Genomic DNA, 22,091 nt, shown 5'->3' with positions numbered 1-22,091 from the left:
GAGTGGGGATTGAACCCTGGTTCCCAAGTCAGCACTCTCTTCAGCATCCTGTTCTCACGGTGGCCAGCCAGACGCCTTTGGGAGCACACAAGTGGTACCTATGCGCAACAGCACTCTTCCCTCCTGTTGTTTCTGGCAACTAGTATTCAGAAGTATTACTGCCTCCATAGCCATCAGGGTTAGTAGCCATTAATAGTCTTCTCCTTCATGAATGTTTCTTATCCTCTTTTAAAACCATCCAAGTTGGTGGCCATCACTGCTTCTTCTGGTAGTGAATTCCATAGTTTTAACTGTGTGTTGGGCGAAGAAGTACCGTACTTTATTTTGTGTACCCTGAAACTGTCCTGAATTGTGGTGATGCCTTGTACAAAAATATGAGGATCCATGAGGACCTGTACCTTGGATCCATGATTTTAAGCTGTGAAAAATGTTGCAAAGCAGCAGGTCTGTGATTTTTATGGATCAGTCAATGGAGACAGATGTGATTTGTAATTTGACACTGGTTGGGGACTATTTTCATTAGGGATGGGGACCTCAACAAACTATGTCTCACTCACCCCCAAAATGGCCTACACTGCTGAGTCACAGCAGTCAGGGTAACAGCAAAGGGGCTATCCATGAGATAAGACAGTTGTTCGCATGATCACCAAATGTTTGAATTTGTTTGTGCTTCCATTAAGTATATATATTTTAAATTTTGCTTTTAAGTCTGTGTTACAACTGAAGGAACCTGCGTATGCTTAGCCCAAAGGGACAAAAAGATTAAGGAGGATGGAGCACAATACCTCAAGGGTCTACAAATACTTTCAAAAGATTGAGGAAGGAAGAGGATTGCCAAAGATTTGTCATGCTTTCTGAGGGCTGGCCGAGAAACAATTTAGGTAGACGTGGCATGCTGAAGTTAAACCTAATACATGTATTGAGTATTGAATGTATTGAGATTAGCCATGCTGCAAGCTGGGGAACAGAAGATGAGCACTGCCAGAGCAGTCTAATACAGGGATGTAACACAGGAACGCAGAGAGATTGGCCATACCTACTGGGGTGGATGGCACTTGTAGATGAACAACAAACGTTCCATATTCCAGTCCAGCATCCTGTTTCCCACAGTAGCCAACCAGCACTAGAGGCTCGTCCATGAGGACAAACGGGATGCTTTCTACCAACCTCAACCTGCCTTTTGCTATCCCTCACCCACTTGCTGAAAAGCAGGTCTTGCCAGACACCCAATCTTGGCCATTCATAGACTTATCCTCTATCAATTTGCTTTTCTTTTCCACCACTTTTTTCACTGCCAAAGCACACTGAGCTCACATTATGAAGCAAGATCTTTTGCCAGGGTTTCCACAGCCAATTTAAACAGCCTAGTGTAGCATAGGGCACTGCACAGGCACATAATCAAGAGCTATGAAACTGCAATGGCATTGCAAGCGGTGATGTCCTATTAACACAGAACTCTGCAGCTGTGTTGGCAATAGCCTTCATCATCATTACACTCCTGTAGACTAACAGTTGCACTGTGCCAAGTTAGGTGGAGGGGCTGTGTGTAAGATGGGATAATTTACACTGCAGTCAAAAGGCACTGCAAAAAAGCATGCACTCCAGTCAAAAGGCATTGCAGCCACCGTAAAGCATTCCATGTCAACGCAAGCTTTCACATCTTTTGTGATTTGCAATGGACTTATGCAGCCTAAGATGACAGTGTAACAGCATCTGGGCAAGCTACTAAGGTTGCTTCCAAACTGTTACTGTTTTTGCTATGGGGCTCTAATTGCACAGCTAAAATTTACTGGCATTGAAGGAGGTTCATCAGTTTTTTAAAAAATGAACTTTTGCCATACAGAAAGTGATGGGGAAATGCACCGGAAAGTGTAAATGCGAGTATATGATGGTATATAATAATAACAACAATAATAACAACATCAACAACATCCCCACAAACAAATCAGAATGAATGCTTAATAAATAGGAGACATATATCACCTTCCCCCAAACTTTGCAAGCGGATCAGGATGAGCATTCATCGAGAACAGGCCATCTGGAAGCAACCTGAGAGTATTTGTAGCTTATGCACACGTCTAGGAGTGAGATGCTTTTCCAAATCTAACTTAACAAAACATTTTCTGTAGACACAGAGAAGCCGCTGTTTAAAACTTTTGATTCAACTGAGGAATAGTAGGCAGAGTAGACAGCTGGTGCCCTTAGACTACCCAGTCAGCTATCAGTTCTTTGAATAGGATTCTTCCCAAAATGATAGCCCAAGCACATCAGGAACATAGAGCTAATCCCATATGGGTTGTAAAAGCGAAACCAGGAAACAACAAAAGTGGGGAAAGAGTGTGAACTTTGCCTTGTGACCTGGGCGGGCCTGGAATGTGGTTGACCAATAATTATAGCAAAGGATCCCCAGTCTCTACATGGACTAGATGATCCCCAAGGATCCCTTCCAACTCTACAGTTCTAAGGTCCATGTGCTAGTGGCACATGGCTTAAAGAGTACATAGCATCAGATTGTTTTCAGAGGACGATGTTAACTCCTGATGAACACCTTGGATAGAGATGTCAAGAAGACTAAACAATTCTGGAGGCTGGCTGGGTGGGTTGGGGCGAGAAGGGATCCCATTCTTGCAATATCAGTTTTCTTTAAACCTTGCACTGGAGGTGATTCTCAGGAAATAAGGTGTGTGTAATATTGCAGCATGTCCCTGGTTTCTCTCCCTGGCTTATGGCAAAGCACACACTTTGCATGCACAAGGTTCCAGGCTCAGTCCCAGCAGATCTAGTTAAAAGAATCTCTGATTAATAGGCTGATAAAAAAGGTCTCTGCTAGAGACCTTGCAGAGTGGCTGCCAGTAGCAATGGAACAGGGGTGGACAGAAGAGAGATTGGGATCTACCAGTCAATTTCTGCGTGCTTCTCAGCAGATTAGCAAGGTTTTCCAACTCCAACCCCTTCTTCCATTCAAATTAGGCTCCTGAAATTAAGATAGATTTTTTTTGGGGGGGGGGACCTTCACTCCATCACAGCAAATGTACACAAAGTGAAGGCCTCTTTTAAATCACACCATGTTGCTGATTTATTTATTTTTTTAAAAAAAACAACCACCAACAATTAGAACTGGTCCTTATCTGAATTGGCAAACAACCCATTTCCAGTTTCTTCCTCCCCCCACCCCATGGGAACCAGTCAGTCTCCCCAGAGCAGAAAAGCTCATGTGGCCTGAATATGTAGGATAGACTACAAAAGGGTGGGATTCTGACTGACAGTTCCTAACACTAATGCTTTTTTAAGTGCCAGAGGTATCTTGTTTGCTGATGTAGTAGAACGGGTGGTCCTTCGCTCTTGGAACTGGAGCTGAAGTGGTGTACTCTCCAGAATGAGATTTCCTCGCTGACCCTTGGGGGATGGAGTAAAGGAGAAAGATGTAACCTACAGATCTTACTAGCTATATATAATTTGCACTGCTTGGGTTAATGGGAATTTCCATGCCCTAGGCACAACACTCAGAACCATCACAGTTTCCCATCCGATATCAGTTAAACAATGTTTCTTAGACAATACTACATAATGAAAGACAAACTGTCTGGCCTCAGTTCTGGGAAACATCAGTGATGAGACACTGAGGTTATTTGGGACAGGCCAGCATTCTTTTAATCAGTGCACACACAAAAAAAACCATACGCTTTCCCCCATTGATACGACTTAAATTAATCTTGATGTACAAGTTATAAACCCAGCATTTGATGGTTGCAAGACCATAGCTATGAGGAGCAAAAAGGACCCTCTCTAGATGTGTAAAGAAAATTTAAAAGCACACATCTCATTACCCAAAGACTTGAGAGCACAGTGGGCATGATCAAGCTAAGGTTAAAAACTTTTGTCATCCTACTGGATTATAATGGGCAGAATTCAAACAGGCATGTTTGTGTGTGTGTGGTTTTACAATTCCTTCATTTGAAATGATTCTGGAACATTTGAGGTGGCAATTCTGAAGTCTGATGGGATGGGGTGGGACAGAGAATGAGGATCATTCCACTAGGAAAGTAAAAATGCTTACATTGACTCATTAGCACTGCTTTGAATTCAACCCATAGCGTGAGTTACTCAAACTAAACTAGTACAATTCTTCAGAATATTTAACCACATTTCTAGTGATGGAGACTTTTCTCTGCCTTTTATCAGGCATTCATCAGCTCTGCAGTAGGATCTTTCTGCACCTGGAGGAAACAGTCCATCAAGCTGACACGCAGCATCCCAAAGGCTTAGTTCATTTAGTTCACATTGATTGCATGCCAGGACCCAGGGCACTGCAATAATCTTACATACAAAATATAAAGGTATGTATAATATAATATGGCTGCTGCCCTCCATATGACTCCCTCTCTTGTTCCCAAGTAGGGGTCTTCTGCATGTGTGTACCTGTGGGGTTCGGTGGGGAAGTTTAATTTCCAAGCAGTTCTTGGAAATAACTGGTGTTGTGGAGTGGAATCAAGGAAAGAATAGAACCTAATCTGATATAAGGCAGCTTCCTATTTGTTCACCTAGCCCAGTATTCTTTATGTTGCCTGGCAGTGGCTGTCCAGGATTTCAGAGAAGATTCTCTCCCAACCCTACCTGGAAATGCTGGGAATTTAAATTAGGACCTTCTGCATGCAAAGCTCAGCTGTTACTGAGCTACAGCCCTTCCCCAAATGATGGTTGTATACATGCTGATGGTGTTATGTGCATTTGTGTGCTGGCTGATGAGAATTGTCATTCAAAAACATCGGGAAGGCATCATATTTGCTATTCTTGCCTTAGAATAGTCCATCTATTTTTACTTTATTTTATTTAACTGGATTTAGTTACCACTTAATCATTTATAACCTCTAAATTGTTTACTATAAAACGTTAATTAAAATAGTCATAAACTTGAATGTTAAAAACCAGTTAGCCTAAAAAATTATCAAAATATAAGTAAAACCAACAGCTGTGAAATATAAAATGACATGTCTGTTGTATATTCTGAATATAAATGGCTCTCCAAAGTCTTAGATAGAGATATTTCCTGACCCTTATACTTGATATTATTTGAACTGGAGATTGAATCTGGGTTCCTATATGTGCAAAGGTTGTGGTTTACCAAGGAGCTGAGGTCCCTTTCTTTGGCTACATGACTTCACAAACCATTCAGATAACAGGATGTGCTCTGTCTAGTGCAGGGGCTTTGTCCTGCCCTTCCATCCATGTTTATGTAAAGAAAGGGAAGACTAGGCAGAATTGCCAAACAGCCTCCTTGTGACGTTGCCAAGAATGTATGGCTCTTGTAGAATCCAGAGAACTGGGTTTCTATTTTCTTTGGGCTTAGCCTTAATCAAGCAATTACAAATACAGAATCGTTTATCCAAATGGCCCTCGAGAATATTCCAAACATTTGGATAAGCAAACATTTGTGTAAAGTGGAGCTCTCTAGATTTAGAGATACATTACCATGATACTAAGCAGGGAACACACAATGAATTTTGATAGCAAGCAATTTTGATAACTGACATAACTGAGACAGGAATTCTCCAGTATTTCATTAAGGACTACAGGAAAGGAAGAAGGAATGTTACCATACACCTCTGTTTCACCTGTTAAATATGTCTCTACCCTACTTCACTAAATAATGATTTAATAAACTATGGTTTTATTAAAATATGGTTCAGTGTTATGTGTAAACCCTGCTTAGCAGCTTCATTGTGGTTAGTTTACTGCCAACAAACCATGACCTGAAGACATGATTTATTGATTTATGAATATTTGTTTGTTTTAACTATGGCATTGCATTATATATGAATCTTGAACCCTTCTTTAACCATGGTTTGTTTGACCACCTCATCTCAGACAGTCAACAAATGACAAAGGCACTAGGCAAAAGCAGTTGCAAAATAAACAAAACTTTGGAAAAATTGTCTTTGGGACAACTTGCTGTTAACTTATGGTTTGTTAAACTATGGGTTAGTGTTATATCAAGCCTGTGTGTGTATTTGTTACAGTTTTACCTTGTCTTTTCTCCAAGGGGTCAATGTTTAAGTAAATCACTGTGTCAGGTAGTTTTGGATAAATAGGATAACTTGACCCAAATCAGCTAGTCAGCATCATGACTGAACAGAGCTTCAAACTCACCCTTCTTCACAAGTCAAAGCCAAGCACTCTTAACACAGAGAAAAGCAAATTTGTGGCCCCTTGACATTGCATGGCCATTGATCAAGGATGATGGCAGTTACAGTCCATCAGCATCTAGAGGGCACCAGGTTCCCCATCTCTGTTATAACTGTGAAGCCACACATCCTCTGCTTACTAGAAAGTCTGTAGAGTCTGCCAGTTAATATGTGGCATTTCCCCCGTTCCTCAGCAAAACAGAAAGGAAATATTTTGGTCCCTTGACAACTGAAATGAAAAGAATGAGCTAATGAAGGAAATTCAACAAGTGATGCAGTAACTGTAGTATAAAAAGCAAGGTATAAAAGTGTGGAAAGATGGTTTTATCCATGCAGTGGCAGAATTTATCTTGACAACACACAACACTTGACCAAAAATCCAAGACAGAAGTCCTTACACTACCAGATTTCTGAGGTTATTTTAAGGCTCCCACCAGGAGTGCTTCTATAACCAAGCTGTACATAAGAAAGGCTGAATGGCAGCTTCCCACGCTGTCAGTTTGGTGCATTTTTGCAGCAAAATGGAAGTGAACAAAAATGCTAAATATAAGAAGAGCCCAGCTGAATCAGCCCAAAGCCCTCTCTAGTCCAGTATTCCGCTTCCCACAGTGGCCAATCAGGAAGTCCACAGGTAAAGCATAAGGACAACAGCATCTACCCTTTGTTGTCCCCAACAATTGATAATTTGGAAGCAAGCTGCCTCCTGGAGGTAGCAAGTTGGTAGAGCATGAGACTCTTAATCTCAAAGTCATGGGTTCAAGTCTTACTTTCAGTGAAAGATTGCTGCATTGCAGGGGGTTGAGCTAGATGATCCTTGTGGTCCCTTCCCACACTACAGTTCTATGACAAGTAGTCATTAATGGGGAATTTGTCTACTGCCCTTTTAAATCCGTCTAAGCTAGTGGCTGTCACCACCTCTTGTGACAATGAATTCCATCTAAAACACTCTTTCACACTGCTCAAAGTACACATCACATCATATAACCTGTTTTTCCTGATGAGGCTGTTTGCACACCATACTTTTAAAGCACATGTAAAGCACATCCAGCCCCCCAAGAATCCTGGGAGCTGTAGATTGTTAAGGGTGCTGGGAATTGCAGCTTTGTGGAGGGTAAACTACAGTTCTCAACCTTTGCAGGGGAGCTTTAAGTGTATGCTGTATAGGCAGCAGATGTACTATATGTCTCATGCTTGGGCAAAACTGATAAGTGACAAGAGTGCTCTGAAGTTACCGATGCTTGGGACTGTAGGGATCAGTTAAACACTGTACGTAAAACAGAATGAGAGACCAAAGGCTCCCTATCCCTTTCTGGACCCAATCCAAGATGTTAGGGATGACATTCAAAGCCCTAAATGGCCTGGGTCCAGCATACCCAAGAGGCTGCCCTTATCTTTCTGACACTCCACTATGACCTTTAAGAGTGACTGGGGATGCCCTCTTCAGCTTACCAAATCAAGACCACAAGGATGAGCAGAGAGCCTTCTTTGGCAGGTAGCCACCAACCGAGGAATTCCATTCCCCTGAAGACCTGCCAAAGCCTAGGCATTTTTGGAAGCAGTACAGGGGACACGCACACACATTGCAGTAAGCCCGCAGCTTATGCAGGGGTTACACTCCGGGGATTGTGCCTAAAGTGAAAATAATTTCTAGTCAAAACACATTGGGTGTAATGGCAGGTGGGATTGCCAAAGTCTTTATCCCCAGATGCCCCCCCCCTTCTGCTCACTTCTTTAAAAAAAGTAATATATTGCCAAGCGCATAAAGCTGAATGTTAAATGTGCGTAAATTGCAGACTTACAATACCTATACCTATACTGATACCAATGCATAGTGCCTAGGGCTAAGAAGATATGGGGCAAAAGAGAGTGTAACCCAGAGATGGGGAAGTCGCAGCCCTGCAAATTGTTGCTGGACTACAATTCCCATCATCCTTGACCATTTAACATCTTGAGTAGGGCTGAGTCCAACAACATTCAGAAGGCCCCCGCTGTATGCAACCAATCTAAACGTGGCCTTGGTGGTTAATGCATTGCCACCCACCTTCAGTAGATGAGACGGATAGTTCAGTAACAGGGCAGATACCCTGCATGTGGAAGGCACTAGGTTGAACTGTTAAGTTGCAGGGGAGAGACCTCCACCCAAGGCTTTGAAGAACCACTGCTATACAGAGTAGACAGAGCTTGGCTACCTAGACCAAAAGTCTGACTTGACAGAAGGCAGCTTGATAGGCTCTTGTGAGGCCTTGTGTATAGAAAGGGAGTATTGTTTCTGCTTTTGTTTGGCCAAGGGGGCTGGGCACACAAATGGCTAAGACCCCTTGATCTAGGCTTTTATCAGATTCTTTAACCAACTTAAGATGGCTGGCATGCCATAATAGAGTCTTAGTGGGTGCCATAGGCTGGTCCCAGTTTTTATTGCTGTCATTAAGTGTGTGTGTTGTGGGGGTAAATCCTGTAAAGTTAAACAGCACACAGAAGTGACCTGTGTCCTTATTTCTTCCTCTGATTCATATCCTTCTCCCTCTCTGCCCTATGCCTTTTACTCAGTTCTCAGAAACCATGAGTGAATGGCTGGCGATAAATTACTTTCCAAACTGACCTTTGACTTTTCCTGAGCTTGAGGGTCTGTTGGCCAGACTGTGTGTGCTCTTATGCTTATAAACTGGGCTCCCAGCTCCCCCTCCAAACAAAGGTAATCCTTGTGCTGTCCCACCCCTTCCCACTGCAATTCTGTGTCCCCAAAAGACAAGCTGGATGCAGGAAGAAGAATCACATTAAAAAAAATTAAAAAGACAAGGTCTATCTGTTTAAGCACATAAGACTGCACACACAGTGTACATTTAGCTCATCAACTGCAAAAGTAGATCCTAGTCATACTTGAATCCATGTTCTATGTTTAGATATAGATATAGATATAGATATAGATATAGATATAGATATAGATACTCTACTATGTATTCATTGCATTTATATCTCACCTTTTCTCCAATATGCTCAAGATGGTGTATATGGCCATCTTCCTGCCCATTTTATCTGCACAACAACCCTTTGAGGTTGGTTAGGCTGAGAGAGTAACTAGCCCAAGGCCACGCAAATGAGTTTCATGGCTGGGCAGGGCAGGTCCTTGGTCCAGCACTAACCACTAACACCATGCTGGCTCTCTCTATCCACAATTTTGTTTCTTAATATACTGGGTGTTGTTGCATTTTCTCCCCACATGTGTAATAAACAGGGTTGCATCGATAACACTAGGCTTACTCAAAGAAAACCCACTGAAGTTAATGGGCATTGCTAACTTAGTTACAGGTAGCTGTGTTGGTCTGCTGTAGTCAAAACAAAATAAAAAAATTCCTTCCAGTAGCACCTTAGAGACTAACTAAGTTTGTTATTGGTATGAGCTTTCATGTGCATGCACACTTCTTCAGATACTTCTTCTTCAGTGTATCTGAAGAAGTGTGCATGCACACGAAAACTCATACCAATAACAAACTTATTTGGTCTCTAAGGTACTACTGGAAGGAATATTTTTTATTTTATTGCTAACTTAGGTTCAGTTATTTCAGTGGGTCCACCCTGAGAAGAACTTAGTTGATTAGAACCTATAATAATAATACTTAACATCTGTACAGCACTTGCGAGGGTTCAAAGTAATTAACATGCATTATCTCATTGAAATCCTTATAAACAACCCTGTAAGGCAATTCCCTCATACAGCAAACAGGGAGAAAGCAGCGGCGCTGGTGGCTGGTGCTCTTTGGGACTGGCAGGGCAGAAGGCAGGGAGGCCAACAGTAGATGGTGCCAGAGCCAAATGACAGGCAAAGTCAATTAATTCCAGGTTTGCCCCAATGCCCCTGATGAGTTCTACAAGGAATATGGAGGAGCAGGAAGCTGACAGGCAGTGCCACTCCATGGGCAGGGAGTAAGAAGGTAGCCACATGATGACTAGCTGAGTGCAGACTGAGGTTGGTGGGGCAGTGCCTCTTTCTCCCAAACTGACCATTTTCTACTGGGGTGAGGGGATTGATGTAAAAAATGGCTTGCCTTAAGGCCAGCTAATTATTTCCTAGCAGAGGCAAGATTTGAACCGAGGACTTCCTGATTCACAGCCTAGTCTTTAACCACTATGCTACAGCAGTTATCTAGGGTGCTTTCCTTCTGAAATGAAAATTCAGTTCTATTAACATCAACACTATTTTAAATTTTCAATGCTCAGGGTATTCTTGAGTGGAGAATGAGATCAGAGAAGTCTCAAAAAAAAGTAGTGTGGAATGATTGGCAACTCACTCATACTCACGCATAGACTAGGAATTAGATAAATCTATGTTCTGATAATGTGGAAAACAACAGTGCCTATGATTATAGTAGAGTTAGCCCAAAATTTTTTTACTTCAATATTTTTTACTTCAAAATATAGTATTTCTTTTTAAAAAAAACAAAATCCTACGACAGATCAGTATAAAGGAAGTTGAAACGGAAATTCAAGAAGGTCAGCTGTCTCCAGAACCACTGAATGTTATTCAAAATCACAATAATAAAAGCTCAGCTAGAATGGATACCGAGATCAGAAAATGTACCACTATGTCCAAGAGAATGCCAGCATGGTTAATGAGCAGAGTCAATGAAGCTAATAGATTAGAGACAAGAAGGATTCTTTCAGAAAATGGAAGTTTGGTTACAATGAAGAGAACAAAAAGGAACATAAACTTTGATAAAAGTAATACAAGCTGACAAAAAATGCAAAAGGGATGCAAATAAGAATACCAAATTATTAATGTATTGTCATTGCTATATGCATATTGCTAAAATAATTAAGAATAACAAAAAGATACAGTGGTACCTCAGGTTACATACGCTTCAGGTTACTTACGCTTCAGGTTACAGACTCCGCTAACCCAGAAATAGTGCTTCAGGTTAAGAACTTTGCTTCAGGATGAGAACAGAAATCATGCTCCAGCAGCACGGCGGCAGCAGGAGGCCCCATTAGCTAAAGTGGTGCTTCAGGTTAAGAACAGTTTCAGGTTAAGTACGGACCTCCGGAACGAATTAAGTACTTAACCTGAGGTACCACTGTATATTTAAAGGCTTCAGAAGGATAGGAGATGGTTGACCACTGGATGGCAAGGGAATTAAAAGTGTGCTAAAGGAGGAAAAGAAGACTGCAGAGCAACTAAATGAATAATTTTGCTAGTCTTCACTGCAAAAAATGTAGGGCAAATACTGTGCTTGGGTTGACTTCTAAAGAAAGGGAGTCTGAAGAACTGATACAAATAGTTGTGACAAGAGATAACATTATTATGAACAAATCACTGCTTCCAGATGCTATCCATCTGAGAGTTTTTAAATGTGAAATTGCTGATCTGCTATCAAAAGTATGTAACTGGTCCCTAAGATTGGTCTCTGCCAAGAGAACTGGGAAGTGAGCAAACATACTGCTGCTCTTCTTTGCCGCACTTGCAATTATGCAGCTTCTTATTTCACACAAATACATAATACAGATCTGTTCTCATGTTCTCAGATAGATAGATAGATAGATAGATAGATAGATAGATATCCAGGAAATTATAGGCTACTTAGTTTAATGTTTGTTCTAGATAAATTGTTGGAAAGCCTTATTTAAAAAATGATCAAGAATATGGAAGGACACGTTTTGCTGAAACTCAACAAGGCTTCTGAAAAGGTCGTTCCTGTCTCACTAGGCTATGGATGAGCATGTGGATAGGGGGGATTCTGTAAGCACTGTTTACTTGGGCTTTCAAAAAAGCTTTTGATGAAGTCTTTCTCCAAAGACACCTAAGCAAACATTCATGGGATAACAGAAGAGGTCCTCTTATGGATCAATAACTGGTTAAAGAACAGCAAGTACAGAGTAGGAACAAATGGACAGTTCTCATAATGGAGGGTTATAAACAGCGAGGTCCCCCAAGGATCCGTTTTGAGACCAGTGCACTCCAACTTGTTTGTAAATGATCTGGAGCTAAGAATGCGGGAAAGTCAAGAGGGTCAGCTCTTTCCAGAACATTGGGGATTACTCAAAACCACAATAACAGAAGCTTAGCTAGAACGAATACCATAAATCAAGCAAGGTATCACCAAATTCAAGAGTTGGCATGTTTAATGAGAAGAACAGGATGAGTTTAAAAAACAAACAAACTGACAAACCCCATGGATCCACTGTTGTGATTCTGTGATGCAAAAATGTTTCTGAGATGCCTTCAAGGGCCCCATAATTTAGGACTCAGTCTGAAAAAGGTTATCCTCTTCAGTTTAGAAGAAGAGGGGTAAGGGGGGCATGCTATTGTATAAAACTACCATTTTAAAATCTGCCTTCTCATCTGCTCCCCTTCCCAACCCTGAGTTCATGCAAATTCAGGATTGAAAGAAGTCATTACAAATCTTCCAATGGGGGTTGTGAGATGGCAGCGTTACATTTTTATGTATATAAAGAAGAAGGAAGATATCATGGAGGATAAGGCTATCAGTACCAACTATCCATGGTTATTTCTTTATTCATGTAGTGCCATCATTGAGCTTTATAAACAGTATATTATGGTTGTATACTACCTCCAGATCAGAGGCAGTATGTCCCGAGTACCAGCTTGTGGGGAACCGCAGCAGGAAATAACTGTTGTCCTCATGTTCTGCCAATGCTGAACTAGAGAGGCCTTTGATCTGATCCAGTAGGGATTATCCTGTGTTCATAGGTAGGATACTCTAATAGAGTCTGAACCTGAACAGAACATTTAGTATTTAGCTACAGCTTGCTCTTGCTACTGCTGGTACAAATGCATGTTGCAATAAAGGAAAGGAATTAAGTGGGTGAATTAAGGAGACTTGGTTGCTGGTCTAGATCTGTAGAGTAAGGGAAGGAGATATAGCTACAGAACCACTGAGGAGGTCACTGAATAACTCATTTGGGACAGGAGTTCCAATGCTGAACCCTAATTTGAAGGTCTGTGTGTGATCTATAAACCACACCTTCTCAGCCTAAGGTGGTGCCAGATATATGCTTATAGATTATGTATCAACATTAAACAATGCAGATGGTATTATATAAGCATAGATATTATGTTCCTGGGAGCAGCTACAAATCCCACCTCAGTCAATCCATGGGTGGTTACAGGCTAGAAAAGGGTGAAGTTTTTGGCATGTTAAGACTTGTCCACTTTTTGGATTAAGTTTCTTAGTTGCTAGCATGGATAGTCAGGTTGCTACTACATGCAGGGGCAACAGTGATGGACGGTGAGGAGGAAGAGGTGGGAGACAGAATACAGTCAGCCCATTGTGTACAGGAAGAGAACAAATCAACTGAAATGGGCTATTTGAGATACTAAAAGAATGAACATGTCACATCCATCTCCAATAAAGATATTTTCATTACTTCTAGAATAGCCTACATTTAAGGAGCTAAGGTACCTACAGTTTGGAGTGGTGTATGAGCAAGTGCTTTTATTAGCACTTGGTTGGGAGAGTCAGTAGAACTCTTAGTTTACCTCCTCATGAGTAACTTAGCAAAGTAACGCACATGCCCATAAAAGCAATGCATGTCATTATACATCCTCTACTCAGAAGAAAATAAATGTTCCCACATTTAGAACTCGAACCAAATGCAAAGCACAGTAATTATATCCCACAGACATGCTGGTTTCTAAGAAACATGCCTGTAATGTATAGACGTGCAAACAAATTAATAGCTGCACACAGTTTACAGGAAAACCCTGAGTTTGCAAAAAATTGTTCAGAATAAGCTAAAGCAGGGCAGATGGCTGGCTCACAGTCATGAAGAGGCATGGAGGAAGGCAGCTGTTGAGTAACAGAGGGCTTAGCTTACTAGTAAGGGCACATTCACTTATCTGGAGATGTGGCATTTCAGCCAATTCAGACCCTGCACTACACACACTTTAACCTTGTGGTGAAGAGCAAGGAAGGGGAACCTGTGGCCCTCCAGATGTTGCTGCACTCCAGCTCCCATCTGCCCCAGCCAGCACAGCCAATGGTCTGGTCCACAATGGTGGAATGTGTAGTCCAACAACATCTGGAGGGATAGAGGTTTCCCATCCTTGGGGCAGAGGGTTCACTGCAAGAGCAGTCTCTGCATTGCACTAGTGTCCCAGGAGAAAAACTAGACTTACTCCAACTAGACACAGAATTTCCAAAAACATTGTTAAGAAGTGGACAGAAATGCACACAATTACTTTAAATATATATTGGTGCAGTATACTGGATAGAGTGTCAAGAGTTAGGCCAGAGATACCCATGTTCCAATTATTGCTCAGGCAATAAAGCTCATTGGGTGACCTTGAACACCACAAAGGTGTTGTGAAGATAAATTGGTGGAAGGAGGGAAGAACATCAGGTGTTCACTTGTGTTCTACCTCCACAGTTGGAGGTAGTATGTACCTGAATACCAGTTTTTTGGAATCACAAGTGGGTAGAATGCTGTTGTGGTTAGGTCTTGCTTTTGGGCTTCCCACATGCATCTGGTTGGTCCCTGTGAGAACAGAATGCTGGACTAGATGGGCCATTGGCCTGATCCAGCAAGCTCTTTTTATCTACATTTTGGAATTGCATTTTGGAAAATTATTTGTCTGTCTGCCTATCCAACTCTTCTCTATGGGTTCTCTATGGGTGGTCTTCATTGACATTTGTATGTCAAACACCATTCTGAATCAAGATGGTGCACCATAAAATGTTGCTTTGGCATTACTTTGCCCATTTGGCTATACTTTCAACTGCCTCTCAAGATATGATTGTGAAACTCAGCATGTGTTTCCAAGGTGGATTCTTCATCAACATTTGAATGCTAGGCACAATTTTGATCATTTCCCCAAGGAGCTTAGGCTAGGGTACATGGTTCTCTTTTGTACATGTTTCATGTACAAATCAGATTATTGAGCATTCAAAGCTGAATTAATGTCTTTCAGCACATTGGCTGTATCGCTGGAAAGGTGGACAACATTACTTTAAGGGTGAGCCTGTGACCTGGATTCAGGAATCAAAGTATTTACCATTACAAAAGAATGGCCAGGCTGCCCAAGTAAGCAATCACTGGCTATTGCCACGTATCCTGACAAACAGAATTTCTGTTGCAGACCGTCTCCTTCTGTGATGTATGTATGATGTTTCAGGGGGTGGTCTTGGGCTACAGGGTGGACAATTTCAAAAGTCTTTATAAGGGCTTGCACACCATTGTTCTGGGTTCCTTCTCCCTTCTGCATGTGGCGAGGACCCTGCAGCAAGAGTTTAATAAAGATCAGGCTTACTAGCTGCTTTGCTTCTCAGTATTCTTTGGTTGGCCTCTGTTATTTTCTCCTACCAATAGGGAACCCACTTAAGGACTCTATATGGGCTCTTGGATACCCCATAAGGGAAAAGGAGCAGATTTTGTTTACATCAGTTGCAATCCTAAACACACTTACTAGGTAGTAAGTCCAATTGAGTATAGTGGAATTTACATCTTAGAAAATATGCATAACCTGGCGCTGGACATACACTATCCAGAAATGGCTATGTTCCTTTCGTTGGAAAGTTTAAGTGGTGTGTGTTCACACCCATGGGAGACAGCAGTGCATTGTCTCAAAGGCCAAACTCAGCTGAGTAAAACTGAGACAATCGCTTGCATTTTTTAAAATGGCATAACAAAATTGTACTCATGGTGGTGATTCATTTAGACTTCTATAATTAAAAATTCAAAAGATGCTTTGGACGCTGTGATGGATACATGAAGCAAATGAAAATGCTAAAAAAACTCTCTCCCCCTTTCTCTGATTCAGAATCTTGTCCCATTTCCCAGACAGGTGTGTCACTGTCACATGTTTATTGCCAATTGTCTTATCAAACATTGTGGTCTCCTGTAAATCCTTATAAATGACAACAAACTTGTAAGAAATCAAAGCCAAAAGAAAAGAAAAAGACAAACACACTCTCCCAGTTCATGGTCTGAATCAGGTAGAATGTTGGCTTTAGGATTAAATGGAAATTCAGGCTTTTAGTTGTCTTTGTTGCAAATCTCAAGCTTACCTGAAAGCCTCCAAAGGTAAACAAACACAACTGGAGCTGCTTACACCTTCCGGCATTAAGTGGGAAAGGCATCCCATCTCCAGCAGACATGCAAACACAGCCCTGTCTCTCCACATTTTCTCCTAAAGTGCTCACCTGTGCTTCTTCATTTACAAACTAGCTATGCTTTGGGTGTTTTAGGTCTTTGTAAGAACAAAGCCCGCTTCACCAGGCATAGAAACAGCTCTGTGGCAATAAGCATCAACATTCTCATCTTAAAAATAAAATAAAAATGCTTACATGCATTGGCAGATTGCTGCAGGACTTAACGATGGTGAAACTCAGCCCCAAGTCAGATATACAGTAGCTGTGTGTTTCACTGCACTTGATTCCCATAGACCAGGCATGGCCAAACTTGGCCCTCCAGCTGTTTTGGGACTACAACTCCCATCATCCCTAGCTAACAGGACCAGTGGTCAGGGATGATGGGAACTGTAGTCCTAAAAACAGCTGGAGGACCAAGTTTGGCCATGCCTGCCATAGACTAAGAGATGAAGATGGCAGTGAACCCTGGGAATACAGACTGACTGTGGCTTCTTGTTGACAGTATAATCTTCACTGCCTGATAGGCAGAGGTGGCATCAGTAACTGGCACCTTCAACCCAGTACCTACTTGGCCCAAGATATCACTGAGTTGACTGTCCTGTCATGCCCTGGAGCACCCATTACTCTGGGACACTGTAGAAAAGTTAAACAGCAATCAGATTGTCAGTGCCAGCTGCTGCCCCCAGGTTAGGCTATGGAGGTGTCCTCAGGCTCCAGGAGGTGTCCTTGAGTCTCTGTCTCAGAAGGTAAAAGCCTTTCAGCAAACATCCGAGAGAGTGAGGATCAAGGCACAACTCTCCTTTGAAATGGTCAGGTGTTGCTGTCAGGGACGGGCAGGGCTCTGAGAATCGTTTGGTGGAGGCAGCGGAAGGAGGAAGTGATTTATGGGGTTTTGTGCCAAGGCTGAATGATGAGGAAGAGTTTGGGGGAGTAGGAGCAGGAGCTGGGGCTGAAGGAAGGGCAGGATGCCTCCCCTGCTGTCCCCCAGGACTAGGAGGGGTTTAAAGCGGCAGGCACAGTGACAACTTCTGTGTAGGAGAAGTCACGTGTTGCTTGTACATGACCCATCAGACAAGAGTACTTAAGTCTGGGTGGAGGCGTGGTTATGCGGTTGCCCCGACAGTCCAGTTCGGAGCACAAGCTAGAGCAGGGTCACTAGAAAATAGTCACCAGAAGCCTGTGCGTGCATTATGTACACCTATGGAGCTACTGCAAGTACATGGTTTGTCAACAAAGAATTAAACCACCAGCCATTTGTCTTCCCTGAGCTGGGTTTGCTGAGGACAATTGGCCTGCGATAGTCATGTTTGGGTCCGTTTTGTCTCACACCATTCTATTGAAACGTATTCACCAACCTTTCCCTATGAAAAGCACAGTATTTATATAAGCACTGTCAGAAGTACTATGAGCAGCCAAAGCTGACAAACATTGAAATTAGATCTGGTTGGCTGGCTTCAGTGGGGATATTTCTTTGGAAAGTGCACGCTAATTTAAATACATACCCAAACAATTCAGCCAGACGCTTAACTGCACAGCTGCAGACTGTAACACATTCTGCCGTGACATAATTCTCAAATACTGTACACAAGTGTCACGCCTAAACATGCTCGGTAAAGTAAGCAGTGTCATACCGAAATACAGTGAACAAGGTGTCTTGACAACAACGAAAACTTAAAAAGGAAAAGAGGTGGGAAGTGGTGTCATTGAGTTCTCTCCTTTGCTCTGCTGCATCCAATACAAATAAATAGATGACAAAGCTGTCTCTGACCTCAGTTCACTTTAGTCTGCTTGAGGTACCCAAAATAAGTTTTCCTCTTGTTCTGCTCCATTTTGCAATGTTGTACAGTGTCATGGTGTGGCTGGATGCAGGAGTGGTGGGAGGCACCAGCCAGGGAACCACCAGGGGAAGAAGGCTCAGAGCCCGGGCATTGGTGGTGGGACAACAGTGAATGGATAGAGGGGGGAAAAGCAGACTGGGAGGACAAGGCATCCACAGCAGAAGAGGTGAACAGGAAGAGGCTGTGATAGTTTAGACTTCGAGGACAAAGCGGGGACTAGGGAGGAGTGGGGCCAGGAGAGGCAGGCTGATGAAGAAGCCAGGGAGCCTCCCCCTCCTGCGATGACCAGCTCCTTTCCACCCTGGTCTGCTAGAACCCACAGAGAAATGAAATGGGCAGAGTAGAAGGTGCTTGTTCACAGACACAGCCTGAGACCATGTAGGAAATACCCTGGAGGGGAGAAGTCCTAGTGGGCACTGAGAAAGTGAGGACCTTCAGTCCTCACAACTGCTTTATTGGGGCAAGACCGCCTGGAAAGTGTTACTGAGACCAGTAGGCACGGGCTGCAGTTTGCTTTCTTGAATAAGGAGTTAACGTCACTGCCCTCGGGTGGTTTATTGTTTTGTTGCTGACCTACACCTGACTCCAACCCTGACACACAGATAGAGATACAGGTCTGCTCAGCATTTGAGGAGGGAAACAGCACTCGGTAATAGAAATAAAGTTCAAGTCAGACTCTTGGGTCTCTGTAGCTCAACATTATCTATGTTGACCAGCAGCCGCTCTCCAGATTTTCTGAGTGGAGACATTCCCAGTCTTACCAGGAGAACTGAGGACCTTTTGCATGCAAAGCAGATGCTCCGAGTGGCAAGCCTTCCAATATCATCGGTAATACATCAGTTCAGTTTCCCACTATTCAATACCAAACCCATTACAGTATCTGCTTCCATTGCAAGATGATGTCAAACGATCTGAGAGCTCTGCCTAGCATGTTTATCTGTCATAATTTTTATACAAGTGAAACCAATGACCAATCTAGTCAGTCCAGCATCCTGCTCTCATAGGGGTCAACTAGATGCCTCTGGGAAGCCTACAAGCAGGACCCAAGTGCAACACCACTCTTGCCACTTGTGAATCCCAACATGTGGTATCCAGTCCCTTGAGTTATCACAGGTCTGAACTCCCTTCAATAATGATGGGGTAAAACAACAATGGTGGCAGTGTGTTTCAGGAATGGTGGGGGAAAGCAGCCTCCCACTCTAAGCACCTAAGAGAACTGGTGGATCAGACCAAAACCCTATCCAATCCAGCACTTTGTTCCCACAGTGGGCAAACAAATTTGTATGGGAAGCCCTGACTGCACATGAGAATTCCTCAGGCTATAACAGTAGCCCTCTTGCATCAGACTAAGAACTCATCTAGTCTAGCATCTAGACCCAGAAGCTCAGAAGCAGGGCAAGAAGGCAATAACCTACCCAGAAACCGGATTTCCCCTAGCAACTGGAATTCAGTAGTATACTGCCTCTAAACATGGAAGCTTCATATAATCATTGTAGCTGATATAGAGCCATTTTCCATTATATTCTGCCTCCATAGTCAGAGACATCAATTGATGGAAGCCTCAAGAAGAAGAGCATGCTCTTGTGCTGAGGTCCTGCTTTCTGGTTTTCCCCAGGCATCTGGCTCATCACTGGGTGAACAGGGTGCTGGACTAGATGGGGCATTGGCCTGATCCAACAGGCTGTTATTTTTTTTCTAACCACCTTGCCTGCCGCCACCTCTTACAGTAATAATCTTCATGTGCTTTACTTTGTCTATCAGCGTAACTGGGATGACCCCCCAAGTTCTAATATTGTGGGACAGGGTGCAGGTCTGGTCACTGTGTCTAAAGACAGCTCTCTGGCTTTACACAATCAGCTAACTGGCTCCACACAACGAACACCTATTGTCAATATAAACAATTAAATGGCCCTATGCAAGCTAAAGCCGCAAATCCCTCTCATTCAAAAGAAAAAAGGACAACTGCCCTGTGTTGGTAACAGTGCTCCAGCAACTGGGATTTAGAAAGAAATAAACACACAAACCAAGTGCTTTTACAAGTGTACTTGGGATGTATAAAACCGGAACATATTCAAGAGTAGAAATGTAGGCCTTGCTAACACACTTCCCCACCCACTTAGCAAAACTTCCTTGAGCACCTCATGCCCACCACAGAAGTGAGAAATTGGGCCCAGAGAATATCTCCTAGCACACCCCCACCGCACCACAGAATATACCATGAACACAATGAAAGGAAGAAAAAATGACATACCTTTGTGCTCTGCTCTTCACTTCCTTCTTAAGCTCCAACAGAGGTGATAGTCTGAGGCCTTGCCTAAACCTTCAGCTCATGGTGTCTCCTTAGGGAAGCTTGACCTCTGTTATACCACATTAACTGTCATGGCTTCCCCCAAAGAATCCTGGGAACCAAAGTTTCTTAAGGGTGCTGGGAGCTGTTAGGAGGCCCCAATATTCCCCTCACAGAGCTATGTTTTCCAGGGCGATTTGACAGTCAGTCCCTGTTCTCAGGGAACTCTCAGAAGAGAGCTCTGTGAGGGAAATAAACCCTTAATGAACTACAGCTCCCATGATGCATTGGGCGAAGCCTTGTTTGTTTAAAGTGGCCAGTCTTTAAATGTATGGTATGGCAAAACATGAGGTCTAACTCTCGGCCTTACCTTGATACAAATGGGAATGAACTGTGTAGTCTGCTTGCAGTAACAAATAACAGAAAGCTGGGAGAGCTATTTAGATATTAAATAGCACTCAGTGTTTGGTAGCCCCTCTAGGTTTTGTTTTCAATTCCTAACAGAGCCAGAGAGAGACTTTTTTTGTGTGTTTACAGTGGTACCTCGGGTTACATACACTTCAGGTTACATACGCTTCAGGTTACAGACTGCTAACCCAGAAATAGTACCTCGGGTTAAGAACTTTGCTTCAGGATGAGAACAGAAATCGTGCTCCGGCGGTGCGGCAGCAGCAGGAGGCCCCATTAGCTAAAGTGGTGCTTCAGGTTAAGAACAGTTTCAGGTTAAGAACAGACCTAAGGAACGAATTAAGTACTTAACCCGAGGTACCACTATATTGTTGTTTTCAACATGCTAATATATAGATATGTGTCATGGGTGCCAGCACAAAATGGCTGCCATGCACAGAAAGAAAGGTGGGATGGGAGGAGAGAAGAAGAAGAGGGGGAGGTTCACCCCTATATCTTGACTATAAAAGTTGGGTCTTAGCCTGCTATACATATTGAAAATTAATGCCCATCCAAGCTGTTTCCCCTTAATAACTTCCCAAGAATGAAAGCTACCGTAATTCTGCCAATATTCAAATGAGCTCAAGAGAAGCAGATCCTGAGCATATTTCTGTATGTGAGTTTCCTGCTGTTGAAGTATGGCATTTTAGTACAAAGCAATTGTATGGGACAATATACTAACACACACAAGGTACCATGATACAAAGAACTTGCTGTATCCTTCCTCTGAATGAGCCGCATATAAACTAGTTGAACATCCTTTTTTTGTCTTGGATTATTCACTTAAGAACACGGCAATAGTTTTTGAACCCCATCTCTCCAAATTATCTGCTGCCAAGATGGTTTCTAATTTCTGCACATCTTTGGGCCTCAGTTGGCAGTTCAGGGGTCTGACTCCCAACTTGTCTGCAGTCTCCCCCAGTCCCGCTCTCCTTGTTGCACGGGAGAGGAGCCTAGGAAGCTCCTTATACAAAGTCTACACTGACTGGCAGCAGCTTCCCAATGCGTCAGGCAGGAGATATTCTTAGTCCTATCTGGAAATGCTGAGGACTGAATCTGGGACCATGTGCCTGCAAAGCAGATGCTTTACCACTGAGCTAAGGCCATTCCCTGCAATATCTTGCTTATGTTCCAAGGCCCACTAGCAGTTGCCAAAACAGACATTTCTATTATTATTATTATTATTATTATTATTATTATTATTATTATTATTATTATTATTATAAAAAAAGAG

The 22,091-nt window shown here is 42.7% G+C and overlaps 1 protein-coding gene across 2 annotated transcripts in view; it reads right to left on the bottom strand.

The window, feature by feature from the left end:
* Positions 1 to 20,684, bottom strand: part of WNT5B (Wnt family member 5B) — a 122,660-nt gene extending 101,976 nt beyond the window's left edge. The window contains exon 1 of one of the 2 annotated variants that reach the window (XM_083402300.1): positions 20,375 to 20,684. The gene's annotated coding sequence lies outside the window, so the exon portion shown is untranslated. The remainder of the gene's footprint in view (positions 1 to 20,374) is intronic. The other variant, XM_083402303.1, reaches the window with a different exon arrangement.
* Between the last annotated feature and the right edge of the window lie 1,407 nt (positions 20,685 to 22,091).

Source organism: Podarcis tiliguerta (assembly GCF_965153285.1).
Source record: "Podarcis tiliguerta genome assembly, chromosome: 10".
Lineage (NCBI taxonomy): Eukaryota > Metazoa > Chordata > Lepidosauria > Squamata > Lacertidae > Podarcis > Podarcis tiliguerta.
This window is presented reverse-complemented; position numbering and strand designations above follow the sequence as displayed.